Raw genomic sequence first — 15,033 nt, 5'->3', positions numbered from 1 at the left:
TAGCGGCAGAGTGAACGCTGGGCCCAGTTCCGGTTCTGGTGTGGGCAACAAACGTTGTATCCAAATACAAGTTTCTGAAGGTAGAGGAAAGGAAATGAGGAGCACAACAGTGGGAGACGAGTTGAACCGGTTCCACATAGTGGAAATGCAGCAATAGAGGAATTAGTAAAGAGTCTGGAGTTTTGCTTTCACTAACACCCCCCCCCCCCCCCCCCCCCCCCCCCCAAACTGGGCCATGTATCACTTGTTCTTATTTTTTGTTCATACTGTATATGTTCTATTTTCTGTGCATATGAAAATATAAAAGACAGTTCATGCAAACACACCTGTTTGTACTCTTTTATTCCCTCACCCAATGAGAATCAATAAGAGAATCAATAAGGAATCGGATCGATAAGCAAAATTGATAATGGAATCGGAATCGTTAAATCGTTAACGATTCCCGTCCCTAGTTTATCATCATAAATCTATCCCAGTCCCATTGTGAGATCTTTATTGTCACTCAAGTCTTTTTCCATAATCTACTCTGAAAGTGAAATGTTCCTCTTCTTAGTGTAATCACCATATATTATGTGCATGTTAAGTTTACTTTGAGTAATGCGTTCTTGGAGTGGCATGAACAGGTAATACAGCACATCAGGAGCCCAGATGAGTGACAGCACTCTAACAGGCCTTTCACATTCAGATGATTGATCTGGTGCAGCGCACTACCCATCACAGTTTGTCAAGGTCTCTTATAGCAACAGGACTGAAACCTCATCAGGGTATAATTTCACATTATACCTCCATTCATTAAATTAATGTTGTGTCAACATTTGCTAAAGCAACTGTCAAGACGTAAACATCCCCTGGAATAATAGAGTGGGATGCTCCACTACCTTGCAGCATTGTCTGCATCCTAACGCTGTAATTACTGTAAAGAGGCACAAGCATCAAACAGAAGACAGTCGCACAAATGGAGCTTCTGCAGGAGACGTCTGCTTCGAAGCAGAGGTCAAACAAAACAACATGCAAGTGTGAGACAGAAGATCATTTGTCAGATTTACTGCTACACATGAATACTACTATACTATAATAATGCTATACTAATAGATCGACTAGTGGATTTCCCTGTTGTGGGATGAGTAAATTCTAATCAAATCTAATTACAAGGTCATCCATTAAACGTGACCTCGGGACCCCATTTTAACATGACAAACTTCTGGCGACCCCAGACATTCAAAACAGAGACTTTTTTTTTTTTTTTTTTTTTTGGTAAAATTAATTTGTTTTTGATTATGTAATAGTTTGCTGTACTATGTTGCAAGTAAACATTAATTTTAGAGGACATTTAGTCTATATAATGTCTATTATTGTGGACAGAGGCAGTAAATCCAGGTGTAGATTACTGCACAAAGGGAGAATTTGATTTTCCTTGGTCAGGATCTGTCCAGTCAGTCCAGCTGTGATTTACAAGGAGGACAATTAATACTGAACAACTAGAAAACTACTGGGAGAGCACAGACCTCTGCCAAGGCAGATCAGTGCCCCCCCCCCGATCACCACCAAAATTTAATCATTTGTTCCTTGTGCCAGGATCAACATTTCCTGAAATTTTCATCCAAATCTGTTCATAACTTTTTGAGTTATCATGCACATGAACAGACAGACACACAAACCAATGCCGGTAAAAACTCAAACTATGAATTATGAAAGAGCTGCAGCATCTGAAACTGACCACAATGAACATTTGACAGATAAACAGAACCACAGTGCTTCAGTTTCAGACTCACAGTTTGTCATGTCTTTTATGTACTGGGATTGTCTCTGTCAACTTACCATATATATTTTTATTAGTAAGATGTTTTTTTTTTTTTTTTATCAATTGCTAGAAATTTCAGGCGACCCCACGTGGGGTCCCGACCCCAAGGTTGAAAAACACAGCATTAAAGCGAACAGTTGATCAGTACTGAAACTGTATTCAGCAGAAACACACTTGTTATGATCCAGTACAGTTTTATCTGCAGTCCTGTCCTTTGCCCAGTGACTGTATCCGACTGAAACACAACTTGCAGAGAAGCAGCGTCTGCTCTGATTATGTGATAACCCCTCTGTCTTTAGTCATGCATTTGAACTTTGCATTCTACTGACGTCCCTGCATTAATCCACAGTTTCCTAGCATTGACTTGAGGCTGTGTTAAATGTACAGTCTGTCTGATTGGTTACAAACACAAACACTAGATGTATATGTCCACTGGAAGGAGGTGAACTTATACCAAGTGCTTGCAAATAGCAAAAAAAAAAAAAAATCTCCAATTTGTGTGAAGGTGGTCGTTAATATTTAATGCAACTTTAAAGTTCACACAAAGGTAGTTTAAATATTCATTTATCGCATTCATTATTGTCCATGCGAAGCACAAAGAAAAACAGAAATTAAACCTGCAACAACCTCCAGGGCTGAGAAATTAAGCGAATGGAGAAGTCTGCAGTTCCTCAGTCGGCCACTTGACATCGGCTCCACAAGTGAGTCAGTCCTTCATGTTAAACAGATTAACTTAAGGTGGAGCTCTGTAAGATTTGACAGTTTTGGTTCTTCTTTGCTATTTTTGTAGCATTTTTCTTTATGGAGGTCCCCCTACAGTTCAAAGTACATATTCACTATCATAAAACCCACCGTTAACCCTCCCCCTCCGACCATGAGCATTTGTTTTCAATGAAGCCGGTGACGAGAAGGCAAAAAACAGTGATAAAATATGCTACTGGAGTGGAGTGGAGTGGAAAACTTCAGCTGGATGTTGAAGTTCCAGACGTTTGTTTTCACTTCATGGAGGAGGTCGCGGAACCAGAGCTGCGGTGGGGGGACGTGCGGACAGGGACCCCCTGCCCATCCAGGCAGATGGGTCACATTGACACAAGGACCGCCGGTCTGGGGCTCTGTCTGCAGCTGCTAGCACCACGCTGCTAACGTTAGCTGCAGAGTTTAAGAGCTAACAGGCTAACAAACAGCAAACAAACAGCTCTCACCTGTCACCGCATCCCAGCTCCATTAGCGATTAGCTTACTATCATTCCGGGGCTAACCTTTATAACAACAACGATCATCTAGACCAGGGCGGTCAAACTCATTTTAGTTCAGTTCCACATTCAGCCTAATATGATCTAAAATTGGCCGGACCAGTAAAATAATATAAATAATAGGTTACGAACTTATAAATAATGTCAACTCCAAAGTTTTTTTTCTCTGTTTTTGAGTGAAAAAGTCAAATTCCGTAATGAAATTGGTTACATCTACGAATCATACTTGAGTGTAACGTGAACAAATATGAACCTGAAAATTCTTAAGAAAAATCAGTACATTTTTAACAATGTTACACCTTAGTTTATCATGTATACATGTGCATCACAACTCACAGATCACAGTGGATCTACAAATACATAAAACATTTAGTATGAGGCAGAATATTGGTACAAGTCCACATACTTCTCTTAACAAATTTCAGGTTATTCACATTTTTTGCAAAAGGCTAGTCTGTAAATGTAAACATTTTTGTACAATTTTACATTTTTTACACAACAACAAAGAGAAAAAACTTGTAGTTTTCATTATTTATAGGTTATTGTGGTAGTATTGTACTGGTCTGACCCACTTGAGACTGAAATGACTTAAAATGATTCGAACATCCTTGATTGTTAATATCGTCAGTGCAAAGAACATTAAATTCTGATATCCTTTAACAATAAAACGTCAATAACCTGAACAAATATGAACAACCTGAAATGTCTAAAGAAAAATAAGTGTGATTTTAACAATATTCTGCATGTTTTGTGTCTTGGTAGATGCACGTGTAAATACTGATCAAATTTTTCTTAGTATTTCTTCTTATTTTTCTTCCGAAATTTCAATTTTTTCAGGTTATTCACATCTTTTTTGCTTGGATAGTTTGTAAAATGTAAAGGATTTTATAATTTAACGTTATTTTTTGCTTATAGGCTATTATGCTATTATTTGACTGGTCCGGCCCACTGGAGGTCAAATTGAGCTGAATGTGGCCCCTGAACTAAAATGAGTTTGACAGCCCTGACATAGAGTATAGAGAATTTATCTCAGCGATACGTATAAGTGCAGCAGCAACAGCGTCTTTATCAGTCTTTATCTGTTTAGATCAGGGGTGTCCACTCCTGGTCCTCGAGGGCCAGTATCCTGTATGTTTTAGATGTTTCCCTCTTCCAGCACACCTGACGGTCGTTATCAGGCTTCTGCAGAGCTGGATGAGAGGCTTATCATTTGAATCAGGTGTGTTGGAAGGAGGATCCATCTAAAACATGCAGGATAGTGGCCCTCAGGGACCAGGACTGGACACCCCTGGTTTAGATGCTTCTTTCTCCATTCTGCTAAAGCTAGACCAAGGCAGACTGTTTGGATCCTGGTCTGGTCATGCACTCTTTTCTTTTTCCTAGCATCCTGTGACAGCAGCCACCTCATCCTTTCCTCTGCTGGTTCTGCCGTGGTAAACGCCTGTGAAAGGAAGGCGAGGCTGGTTTGTGTTTACAGTGAGCCGGCCGTACCTGGCTGTGTTTGTGTCATAGTGCCGTAAACTGTGACGTTTCTCGCGAGAGACGAGATCTAGGCCACGGGGACGAGATCTAGGCTACAGGGATGGTGTAGAGAAGTTGCAAGTGGCATTTTCAGCCCAAGAGACCCGAGTGGGAAGGAGGAGGGCTTCCTTTTTCTCCCCCTAACAAGACATTTAAGCATCACAACTACTTTGAAGCTGTATAATTAAGGTAAAAATGTTACAGCTCCACTTTAACTGGAGAAAAAAAAACATGTTTACAGCCTGGTACAAAAGCTGTTTTGTTATCTATGGCTTTGGTCGCAGTTTACAAATGGTCAATTTTTATGCAACTCATCTGTTTAAATTGCATGATCTTTTAGTTTTATGTATAATTAAGGTTGTGGCTGTTTTGAGTGACAGCTCAGTGACATCCATGTCTGCTATTTGAACTTTTCATTGACAGCTAGGTTGATCAGTGACTTGGAGCTTCTATTTATTGTTAATATCTGAAGTGTAATTTTTTGCATGTCACAAATTCATCCCGTGGGCCAGATTTGGACCCCGGGCCCCATGTTTGACACCTGTGCCTTAGATAGTAGGGGGTTCTGTTTGACATTAGCAGTAGAATCTACAGGTGAATGTGTTGAGCTTAGGGATGTAACGATTACCGGTGTAACGATAAACCGCTGTAAAATTGCAGACGGTTAGTATTACTGTTTAAATTCTAATTCTCATAATAACCGTGTTTGATTACCGCACTTTTCTGAAGAAAACACCGATGTAAAGATCTGCTTTTATGTCAAATATTTGAGTATAGTTTGAATTTATTACAATTTTAATTTTCTATACCTAATATTTGGAACCAATATTCACTTTTAAAGTCTGTGAAAAGGTTCGTTAAACATCTGTGTGTTATTTATGCAATAAATTAGATACATTTTTCAAATCGGATTTTATTTATTTCTTTTTTTTGTTTGTTTGTTTTCTGTCCTTTTGTGTTTTTATAGTAGGTTAAAGTGGAAAAAATAACAGACAGATGATATAGATGAAGTTGTGCTGAAAAAACAGATCCCAAACATGGGTATAGGAAACATTTGTTTATATAGTATATAAAGGCAAATTTTTTTTTTTTTTTTTTTTCAAAATACAACGTGGTTAAATGATTTCAGTGTGTGTATCAGTACTTTTTGAACATTTTGAGCACAATGTCAACAATACCGCGATAATAATAACTGTGATAATTTTGGTCACAATAACCGTGATATGAAATTTTCATATGGTTCCATCCCTAGTTGATCTAAACCTGCATACCAAACCACAGACTTAGGCTGAAATGCCTATTTTCGGACATTAAAAATGAGCACAGTCAGAGTTTTGTTTTAGACAAACGTGCTTGCCACAGTCCTGCGGGTTAGAAATTAATAATAAATGCTAATCTGTTCTTTGTAAATGCCACCAGCTGACCATGTAATTTCCCTCTGTAGGGCTGGGTGACTACAGCGCTGCTCCCTGCCAAGATCCTCAACAGCTACATGATGGGGATGGGTTTGTCCCAGCGCGCTCGCTACCTCAAGAAGCAGAAGCAGGGTTAGATGAGCAGGAGTCGGAATTGGAGGCGGCAGTGACGGACAGAGAGGAGACCGGCTGTTTTCACAATGACTCGTCCCACTAGCACAACCACGGACCAAAAAAGAGAAAATGTGACAGTTTTTGGGCAACATCCAAGTCTCTGATACTCCTAGTCATAGATGTTGTGAGGCAGCTCTGTTGCCCTTTCAAACATTCAGTCCAAACAATTTTGTGAAAATTATAGAAAAGGACGACGCTCTTGACTAAGTGAGGAAGCTTTAATGAATAGAAGACTAACATGTACCCTAAAAGCAACTCAAAAATAACTGTTCACGACCAAAAGAATGACAGTAAAGACTAAGAAAAGGGGAACAGTCTGAAGAAAAGTGTGGATGATGTTAAATTAGGGGTAGGTTTGTGTGTATATGTGTGTGTGTCCGTACAGGTTTGCCTTGATTATGTGAACTGTAGCTTTAGTCCAGTGTCCATAACAGACCCTGCAATGTTAATACCAGTAAACTTTTTAAATGGAAATGTGTCACATATGGTTAGTAGAGCTAAATTAACTTGGTTGCTAATTGTGCAACCTTGAGCATTTCTCAGAATTCAAGATGGCGTCGTCTGCCATCGTGAATTTTCATCAATTTTCAACTTTTGTTGTGGTTGACAAAGAAAGTGGTGTAATCTATGGTTTGGTAGGTTTTCCAGGATGGGGAGTCCATTTGTGAAGTCATTTTTTTGGATACAGGTCAAATCAGAGGTCAAATTTGGAATGGGAATTAAATTATAGGAACAGATCGACTTCAACCAGATACTGAAAAGACTGCGTCGACCAAGTGTGACACAGTTTTTTTTTTTTTTTTTTTCCCAAACATTGGTTGTTAGTACATGTATAAACAAGCAAAGGGAATGTTTGGTTCGACATCACAATAAAAGGCTTTGTCAGTCTGTGGAAACTGAGATTATTCTGATTGCTTGATTTTGACAGCGCCTGACTTTGTGTGTGTGTGTTAATTCCCATTCCAAATTTGACCTCTGATTTGACCTGTATCCAAAAAAATGACTTCACAAATGGACTTCCCATCCTGGAAAACCTACCAAACCATAGATTACACCACTTTCTTTGTCAACGAGGACAAAAGTAAAATAAATTGATGAAAATTCAAGATGGCGGAGGACACCATCTTGAATTCTGAGAAATGCTCAAGGTTGCACAATTAGCAACCAAGTTAATTTAGCTCTACTAACCATATGTGACACATTTCCATTTAAAAAGTTTACTGGTATTAACATTGCAGGGTTATAATCATGGACACTGGACTACTTGAAAATGCTTTCTCTTACAACACTGGAGGTTTGGTAATTAATGAAAACAGCTATAATGGGACTCTGCAGTTCTGAATTTACAATTAACACTTTCTAAATAATTTAATGAAATGTAACCAAACAGGGTTTCTCCTGTCTATTACTGTTTTACAACTTCCTCAGTTCTTCATTCACTGGAAGTTATTTTTGTCTCTCTCACACTGAAGTTTCGGAGCACTCTGATTTCCACCTTGTTCCTGCGCACCTGCTAGAAATCATTAAAACTCTTGTTCACTCGTTTCATCTTAATATTTGTCTCGACAGTATTGATGTGTTGCAGAAAGGGCGGCATGTATAATTTAACCAAAATACTTTTCATCTTTAAAAAAAAATAAAAAATTAAAGGAGGCTCTGTAGATGAATTGTAAGCACGGAGGGAGGCGTTGTGGTGAAATATTTAAATGTGTGCTTGTTTACAACTCGGGTTCAAATCATTCTGATTGACTAACATTACTATGTGACGCTACTTTCTAAAAATTACAGAAAATCCTCTCAACAAGTTGTATGGGTGGATGGGTAGTCTGTTTGTGTGTTGATGGGGTTCATCTTATCAGTTTGATCTTTTTTTCTTTTCTGTTTCATTGGATTAAGTTTGTTTTACACCAAACTAATGGAACAGATGAAACAAACCAATGAAGTGTGCTAAAATATCTTGAAAAACACCGATAGCTTCATATTATCATATTACACTCTTATTGGTCCAACTTCATGTTATAGTTTCAGTTTCAATATCTCCTTTCCTTTTGACTTGTAGCAGCCAGGGATCAACTCCAATGTTTTTCTCAAGAGCAAAGAAAAGAGTATTCCCAATATTCCAGATGCATGTCACGCATGTGGTCGGAGGAAGGAAAAGTTTGATAATCATTTACTGACTTCATAGTTTGTCTGCAGTGACTTTCTCCCTCTAGCATCAATAAATGTTCATTTCAAAATTCTTTATTCAGTCTTCTGTCTTTCTTAAGTTCTTTGGTTTCTTGTGTTTATATAAATTAAGTCAACTTCAATTTTCCTTAAATTAGTGGAAATGTCTGGTATAGTAATTATTTATGTCTATATCTAACCGGTCCCAGGTAGAGAATATCAGCCATGTAATGCATTTCTCTCCTCATCTGCTATAACTTGTAATATGGGAGTTCCACAAGGCAGCGTTTTGGGTCCTGTACTGTTCATTCTGTGTATTTACCTCCACCAGGAGGTATTGCGATCACTTTGCTTTGTGTGTGTTTGTTTGCCTGTTTATTTGTTTGTTCTCATCTTCAGTGTAAAACTCTTCCCCCCATCTTTCCCAGATCTTCCCCACAGATAGGCCTAGGCCCTGGGACCAACCCAGTCCATTTTGGTCCCAGTAGGCCAAAGTTCAAGGTCACAACATCTACAATTTTCCATCTGTCATCACTGAGACATTTTCCAAAATTCATCAAAAATTTCAAATGACTCTGATTAGCCTCCAATTTGATCCACCTGTAGCTCAGAACAATCTCTTGTATCTGGAACTAAATTGTCCACATCCACTGTGGAATGTGGACTCTGTGGACATTTACACTGAACATTGAAAATCCCATTTCCCACACATTTAAAATTAGAACTCAACTAATATTGATGTGAATTGAATAGAATTGGACAGACACATGACTGGAACCAAGATTCAACTGTTCCAGCTGTATGGAACAACTTGGAAACTGTTGGATTTAAACAGTCGACCCACACATGCACACCGTTCGGGGGTCTTGGCGGAGGTTTGCGTTCTCTGAGCACTTGTTTGTTCTGTTTCAAACACTGATGTCAAAGTCAGAACTCCTCTGATCTTCACTACTTATGTGACTGGTTGAAAAGTTATCGTCTATCAATGCCAAGAAAACCCAGTGTATGCATTTGTACTCCACTAAGAAATCAATATATCAGACATTCCATTCATCGGGCAAACATTAACTGTCGCAAAAGCTTACATCATTATTCACACTAGCTCTGCCTGAATTTCCCACATGCGCCATCTTAGGCCACGTCCACATGAAACCACATCTTTTACTATCTGACCGTTTTCTTTGTTGTTTTTTAAAATGTGCTACGTAAACACGGAGTCATTTCAGGAAAAGTCTGCGTCCACACGAAAAGACTGAAAACGATGTAGCACAAATGCCAGGCCTGTATGTGACGTTGTAATGCGCTCGCAAAAATGCGGAAGTAGACGTGGAGCACACGCATAAAGCTTGCTTGGTTCTACTGGGTCTGATCCAATATCACCTCCTGGTTGCCCCTCTTTGTCCAAGAGCATGTAGTGAATGTTGTTAGCTATGGTTGTTTGTTGCTTATTGTAATGAAAGAGTTACCAAAGATTTTGATTCAATATTTCCAATCAGCTCAACAGCTGTTGTAGCACGAGCACAACTCCGTAGTCCGCCGTTGTTGTTGTTGTGAAGTGGCGTCTTGCTTCTGGAGTAAAAGGTTAAAGAGGCGGGGCTATGACATCATCATTTTAGAAAAGCTGTGGTTTGGTTGTACAGACGATGCAAAACCAGCATTTTCAAATGTATCCACTCTGGAACCTGGTTTCAAAAAGTTGTGGTTTCTTGTGGACGAAAGGCTTATCTGATACAAAATTTTTTCAGAAAGGACTGAAACCATATTCATATGGGCGGGGCCTTAGACACATACAGTATCTACATCCAGTCAGTCTTTCAACAGCACTCGACTATCTCCTATTTGATCTTTCACCACAAGAGAAACCACTGAGTCAGTGAGATCTTGTGAGACGTATCCTACGTTAAATGGAAGTTGAATGTAGATAACCATCAGACATCAGGGTTGTTTCAGGTTGCTCAACTTGGAGAAAAGGTCAGATTCGAAGTAAAAGATCTTATCTTGCAGCTTTGTGGTAAAAGCAAGCTGAGTCAATCTTGATTATGAACTTAGGGACTTTCTGTGGTCAAGAACTGCGCAAGTGTTCAAACTAGACGTACTTATGGAAACTCTGTGGTTTAACTCTGCAGTGTTAGCTAAACTGTTGGTGCAAATGTCAAACCAAGGTGTGATTAACTCAGGTGAACTTTCAAATGTGGTTTTTCTTAGAATTAGCTCACGTGGACTTATTGTCGTAGTCTGTGACATGCTTTATCCAGCAACAAGTGTTCAACCAGTCATTGAGATTATGAACCAAATATGGAAGTCTTCCAAGTGACTGAAGACTATAAAATGTAATGAAGGAGATTTTCATGCAGATGAGACAAAGTCAGAGACGAACAGTGTGTTTGATGCTAGACTAACTGATTACTGACTTCTTTCTTTTTTTTGTAACTTTTTCTATTTTTTGCCTGAAACAATAAATCAAGCTATTGGTGTAACTTTTTAAAACCTCAACCCTTCTTTTTCGGTGAATTCTTCATTTCTCCTGGGTTGGTCCTTCCATCTGAAACATAACCGGTGAGTTAATAATTTAAAAAAGCGACCCCCCCCCCCTTTGGGGCAGACCGGATTTAACCGGACAGACTTTTTTTATGGAAGTATTGGTGTAAGTAACCGGCAGTCATGTGTTTGGCATGGGCACGCAGTTTAAGTCAGAGCAAAGCAAAAAGAGTACCCGCTGTATAAAATATAAAAATATCTGACGCGGTAAATTCATTAACCAAAATTAATAGTGGTTTTTGTGATTTACTGTTACTGGCGTGTTTAATAATCTAATGCTGCTTCACCTCTTGGATTCACCATGACACTGGATTTTTGTGTGTATCTGAACCAATAAATTTTACTTTCAGATCCAACAATCAATGAATTTTCATCAACTGTTTTTAGGTGTGAAAGCTAAAAATAAATATCTTGAAAGAAAGCAAAGACATTTTCTATAACTTGTTGTTGACGTAGATATAATTAGAATAGAATAGACTTTATTTGCCATTTACACAGATACATAGCAGTATAGGTACCAAGGTTATTATCGTTAACGAAAACTAACAAAATGACGAAAACTAGAATTGAAAAAAAAATTTCATTAACTGAAATAAATAAAAACTAGAACTAAAACAAAAAAATGATAACTAACTGAAACTGTATTGTGTGTTTACAAAACTAAAACGGATAAAAAATATGGAGAGAATTTCCTCCGTTTTTGTCTTTGTCAATGTTGGATTGATATGAAATCGATTTTTGTTTTTCCTCAAGCACTTTTAGCTAGCGGCACCATACGACACTTTTTGCTCCGTCACTTGTGTTCACTTGTGGTTTCCAGTCGTCTTCTGGTCCCCACTCTACCTGGAAACATGGAGACTAAAGCAGCAGAGTCCTGTCTGGGATTGATTTGAATAGGAGCACAGAGAAGAGAAAAGAGACCACTGAACTACAACTGAACTACAACTGAACTACAACTGAACTACAACTAAACTACAACTGAACTACAACTGAACTACAACTAAACTACAACTAAACTACAACTGAACTACAACTAAACTACAACTGAACTACAACTGAACTACAACTAAACTACAACTGAACTACAACTGAACTACAACTGAACTAAACTAAACTACAACTGAACTACAACTGAACTACAACTAAACTACAACTGAACTACAACTGAACTACAACTGAACTAAACTAAACTACAACTGAACTACAACTAAACTACAACTGAACTACAACTAAACTACAGCTGAACTACAACTGAACTGGAACTAAACTACAACTGAACTACAACTGAACTACAACTGAACTACAACTGAACTACAACTGAACTAAACTAAACTACAACTGAACTACAACTGAACTACAACTAAACTACAACTGAACTACAACTGAACTACAATTGAACTAAACTAAACTACAACTGAACTACAACTAAACTACAACTGAACTACAACTAAACTACAGCTGAACTACAACTGAACTACAACTAAACTACAACTGAACTACAACTGAACTACAACTGAACTACAACTAAGCATTTAGAAAAAAAATGAAAACTAAAAAAAACTATCAAACCTGCTCTAAAAACAAATTAAAACCACCTAAATTAGAGGAAAAAAAGGTCCAAACTAAATAAAACTAAACTAGAATGAAAAATCCAAAACTATTAGAACCTTATGTATGTGTTAACGTGTCTGTATTTGCATTTTCCTTTGCTAATTTTCTTAAAATTCTGCTTAAACTGATGATACAGTCAGATGGATTGTCCTCCCGTCCCCCCAGTTAACGCTGTATGGTTTTTTAGCCTTTTAAACTTCATCAAATGCTTCGAACACTTATTTGTCATCGTCACCCTCTTAAATGTGTTGCGTTTTCATAAATCTCCCTCTTCCCTCCCAAACATCACCATCTACCATCGGTTTCCATGCCAACAGTTTCGGGGCGATAATTCCGGTGTACTGGTATGGAAGCTGCCGGAAATGTGTCAGCGCTGAGAATGTAGGAGGGGAGAGATGCTGTGTGCGTGGAGGGATGCCCAAAGGAAGAAACGAGTGGGCTGAAGACATGTATATAAAGAGCAGCTCGGTGGCGCTGGGAGTCCGAGGCTCAGCACTCATCCTCACACAGCAGAGTTTCACAGCCAACAGCTCAACAGGATTTCTCCAATCAACTCTCATCAAGCAGAACTCTCAAGGCTGATTGTGCAGGTCCAGGTCTCTCAAGTGACTCTTCCATTTTTTTGTTTTTTTTTTTGCAGATTTACATTTTTCTCGCATCATCAGACTCTAGGTTTGTGGACCAAAAGAAAAAAAAAGTTGCTCAGATTCAGGCTTCCAGGTCCACATCCAGACCTTCTGACTGCCTACAGCTCATCATCCTCACATTTTTGGGCCACCGTTCACCATGGCGACCAGCATGGATACGCTCCCTGCCCATCTGCTGCCTTTGGTCATGGAGGAGTTCCCCCAGCCTTTGGCCACGGCGTGCGTGTGCAGGGCCGGACAACGCCAGCCACGCCTCCGCTGCGTACAGTGCGGCATTATCGAGGAGGAGGAGGAGGACTGCTCCACCCTGGAGGAGGACCAGGCCCAGCGCTCCTTCCTGCAGACTGTGGAGAGCCTGAGGAGGAGTACCAGATGAGCACCTCCAGAGGCAGGACCAGGACATGTTTGACCTGTTTGGCTTCCCCCCCAACCAGTTTGAAGAGCAGCAGATGTCTGTTACGGACACAAACTGTGCGGAGTTCGTACAAAGCCTCTGTGGGCGGTGATATTTTGGTCAATCTGTCAACACTGGTGGACGCCATATACGGAAAAGGAGAAGAAGGACTATGACGGATGGCTTCAAACAACTGAGTGGGGCTTGCAATAAATGGCTGTGTAGCATGTTTTATCTGCATTGTCCACACTGTAAAAAAAAATCTGTCATTTAACAGAATTTTCACTGTTTAGTTACAGATTGTTCCTGTATTTTTAGATACAGGAAAATATCAATGAAATTCCAAAAACAGACTGTGATTGTACACGTCAAATGGAAAATAACACGAAAAACTGTAACTGTGAATAACCATAAAATTTTTTAAAAGAACCGATATTTTCTAACACCCCTAGTTCTTACTGTTGTTTCTGTGAATGTATTTTATTTTATTAGAATTTTTGTTTTACTATTTAATACTATTTACATATTTTGCATCGTATATTTCCTTTTATTCCTCATGAAGTACCGATTTTTGTTTTTTTTTTTAAAGTGCATCAGAATTTCATTGTGTATACTCTGTGTACAATGGCAATAAAAGGAATCTTGATTTTATTACTACTTATTATTGTTAAATGTTCTAAGTACTAATGGTAATTTTGCATAGACACACATCTAAATAGATCATACATGATACATTTTGTCCAAGTTCCAGTGTCTGCACTGTAAAAAAAAAATCTGTAATTTAACAGGATTTTCACTGTTTATTTTACAGATTTTTCCTGTATTTTTCAGATTCAGGAAAATATCAGTGAAATGACAAAAACAGACTGTGATTTTACATGTGAACTGTAAAATAACACGGAAAAACTGTAACTGTGAATAACCAAAAAATTTCCATTTTTTAAAAGAAAATTTTTCTTTTTTCACAGAAAAATACAGTTAAAATACATTTGCAAATGTATCATAATTTCACAAATATTTCTTTTGTACTAATGAGATTAAACTGTTAATTAAAAGTTTAATACTGTAAAAAAAAAAAAAATAATAGAATGAGATAAAATTACTGACAATTAACAGTAACAGAAGTATTAGTTCTGTCAGTTGAACCAGACTTGTTTGTTAATTGACAAATATCTTGTGTAATTACAGGAGGTTTCACAACAAAAATGTTGAATAAATGTATTTTTGTGAATGTATAACATGTATAAGCACTGATAAACTGTCCAAATACAGTTTTTATCAGTGGATTGGACAACTGAGTCTCACTGAAAATTATTTATATATATTTATAGGGAATTGGATTGTTTTAATACATGTAAATATTCTTTATTAAACATTAAAAAGAAAAAAAAAAAAAAAAAGAAAAAAAAGAAAAATCTCATGTAAATTTAGGGCAAAAAACTGTATTTGAATTATGGAAAAATTACCATATTTTTATGAGATGGTTATTTTCCGTTATTTAACAGTATTTTTTT

The 15,033-nt window shown here is 38.0% G+C and overlaps 1 pseudogene; it reads left to right on the top strand.

Annotated features, from left to right (window-relative positions):
* The window catches only part of LOC115417207 (very-long-chain 3-oxoacyl-CoA reductase-B-like), a 158,651-nt pseudogene extending 152,255 nt beyond the window's left edge, over window positions 1–6,396 (top strand).
* The last annotated feature ends 8,637 nt before the right edge of the window (window positions 6,397–15,033 follow it).

This window comes from Sphaeramia orbicularis, chromosome 3 (assembly GCF_902148855.1).
Source record: "Sphaeramia orbicularis chromosome 3, fSphaOr1.1, whole genome shotgun sequence".
In the NCBI taxonomy this organism is placed as follows: Eukaryota; Metazoa; Chordata; class Actinopteri; order Kurtiformes; family Apogonidae; genus Sphaeramia; species Sphaeramia orbicularis.
This window is presented reverse-complemented; position numbering and strand designations above follow the sequence as displayed.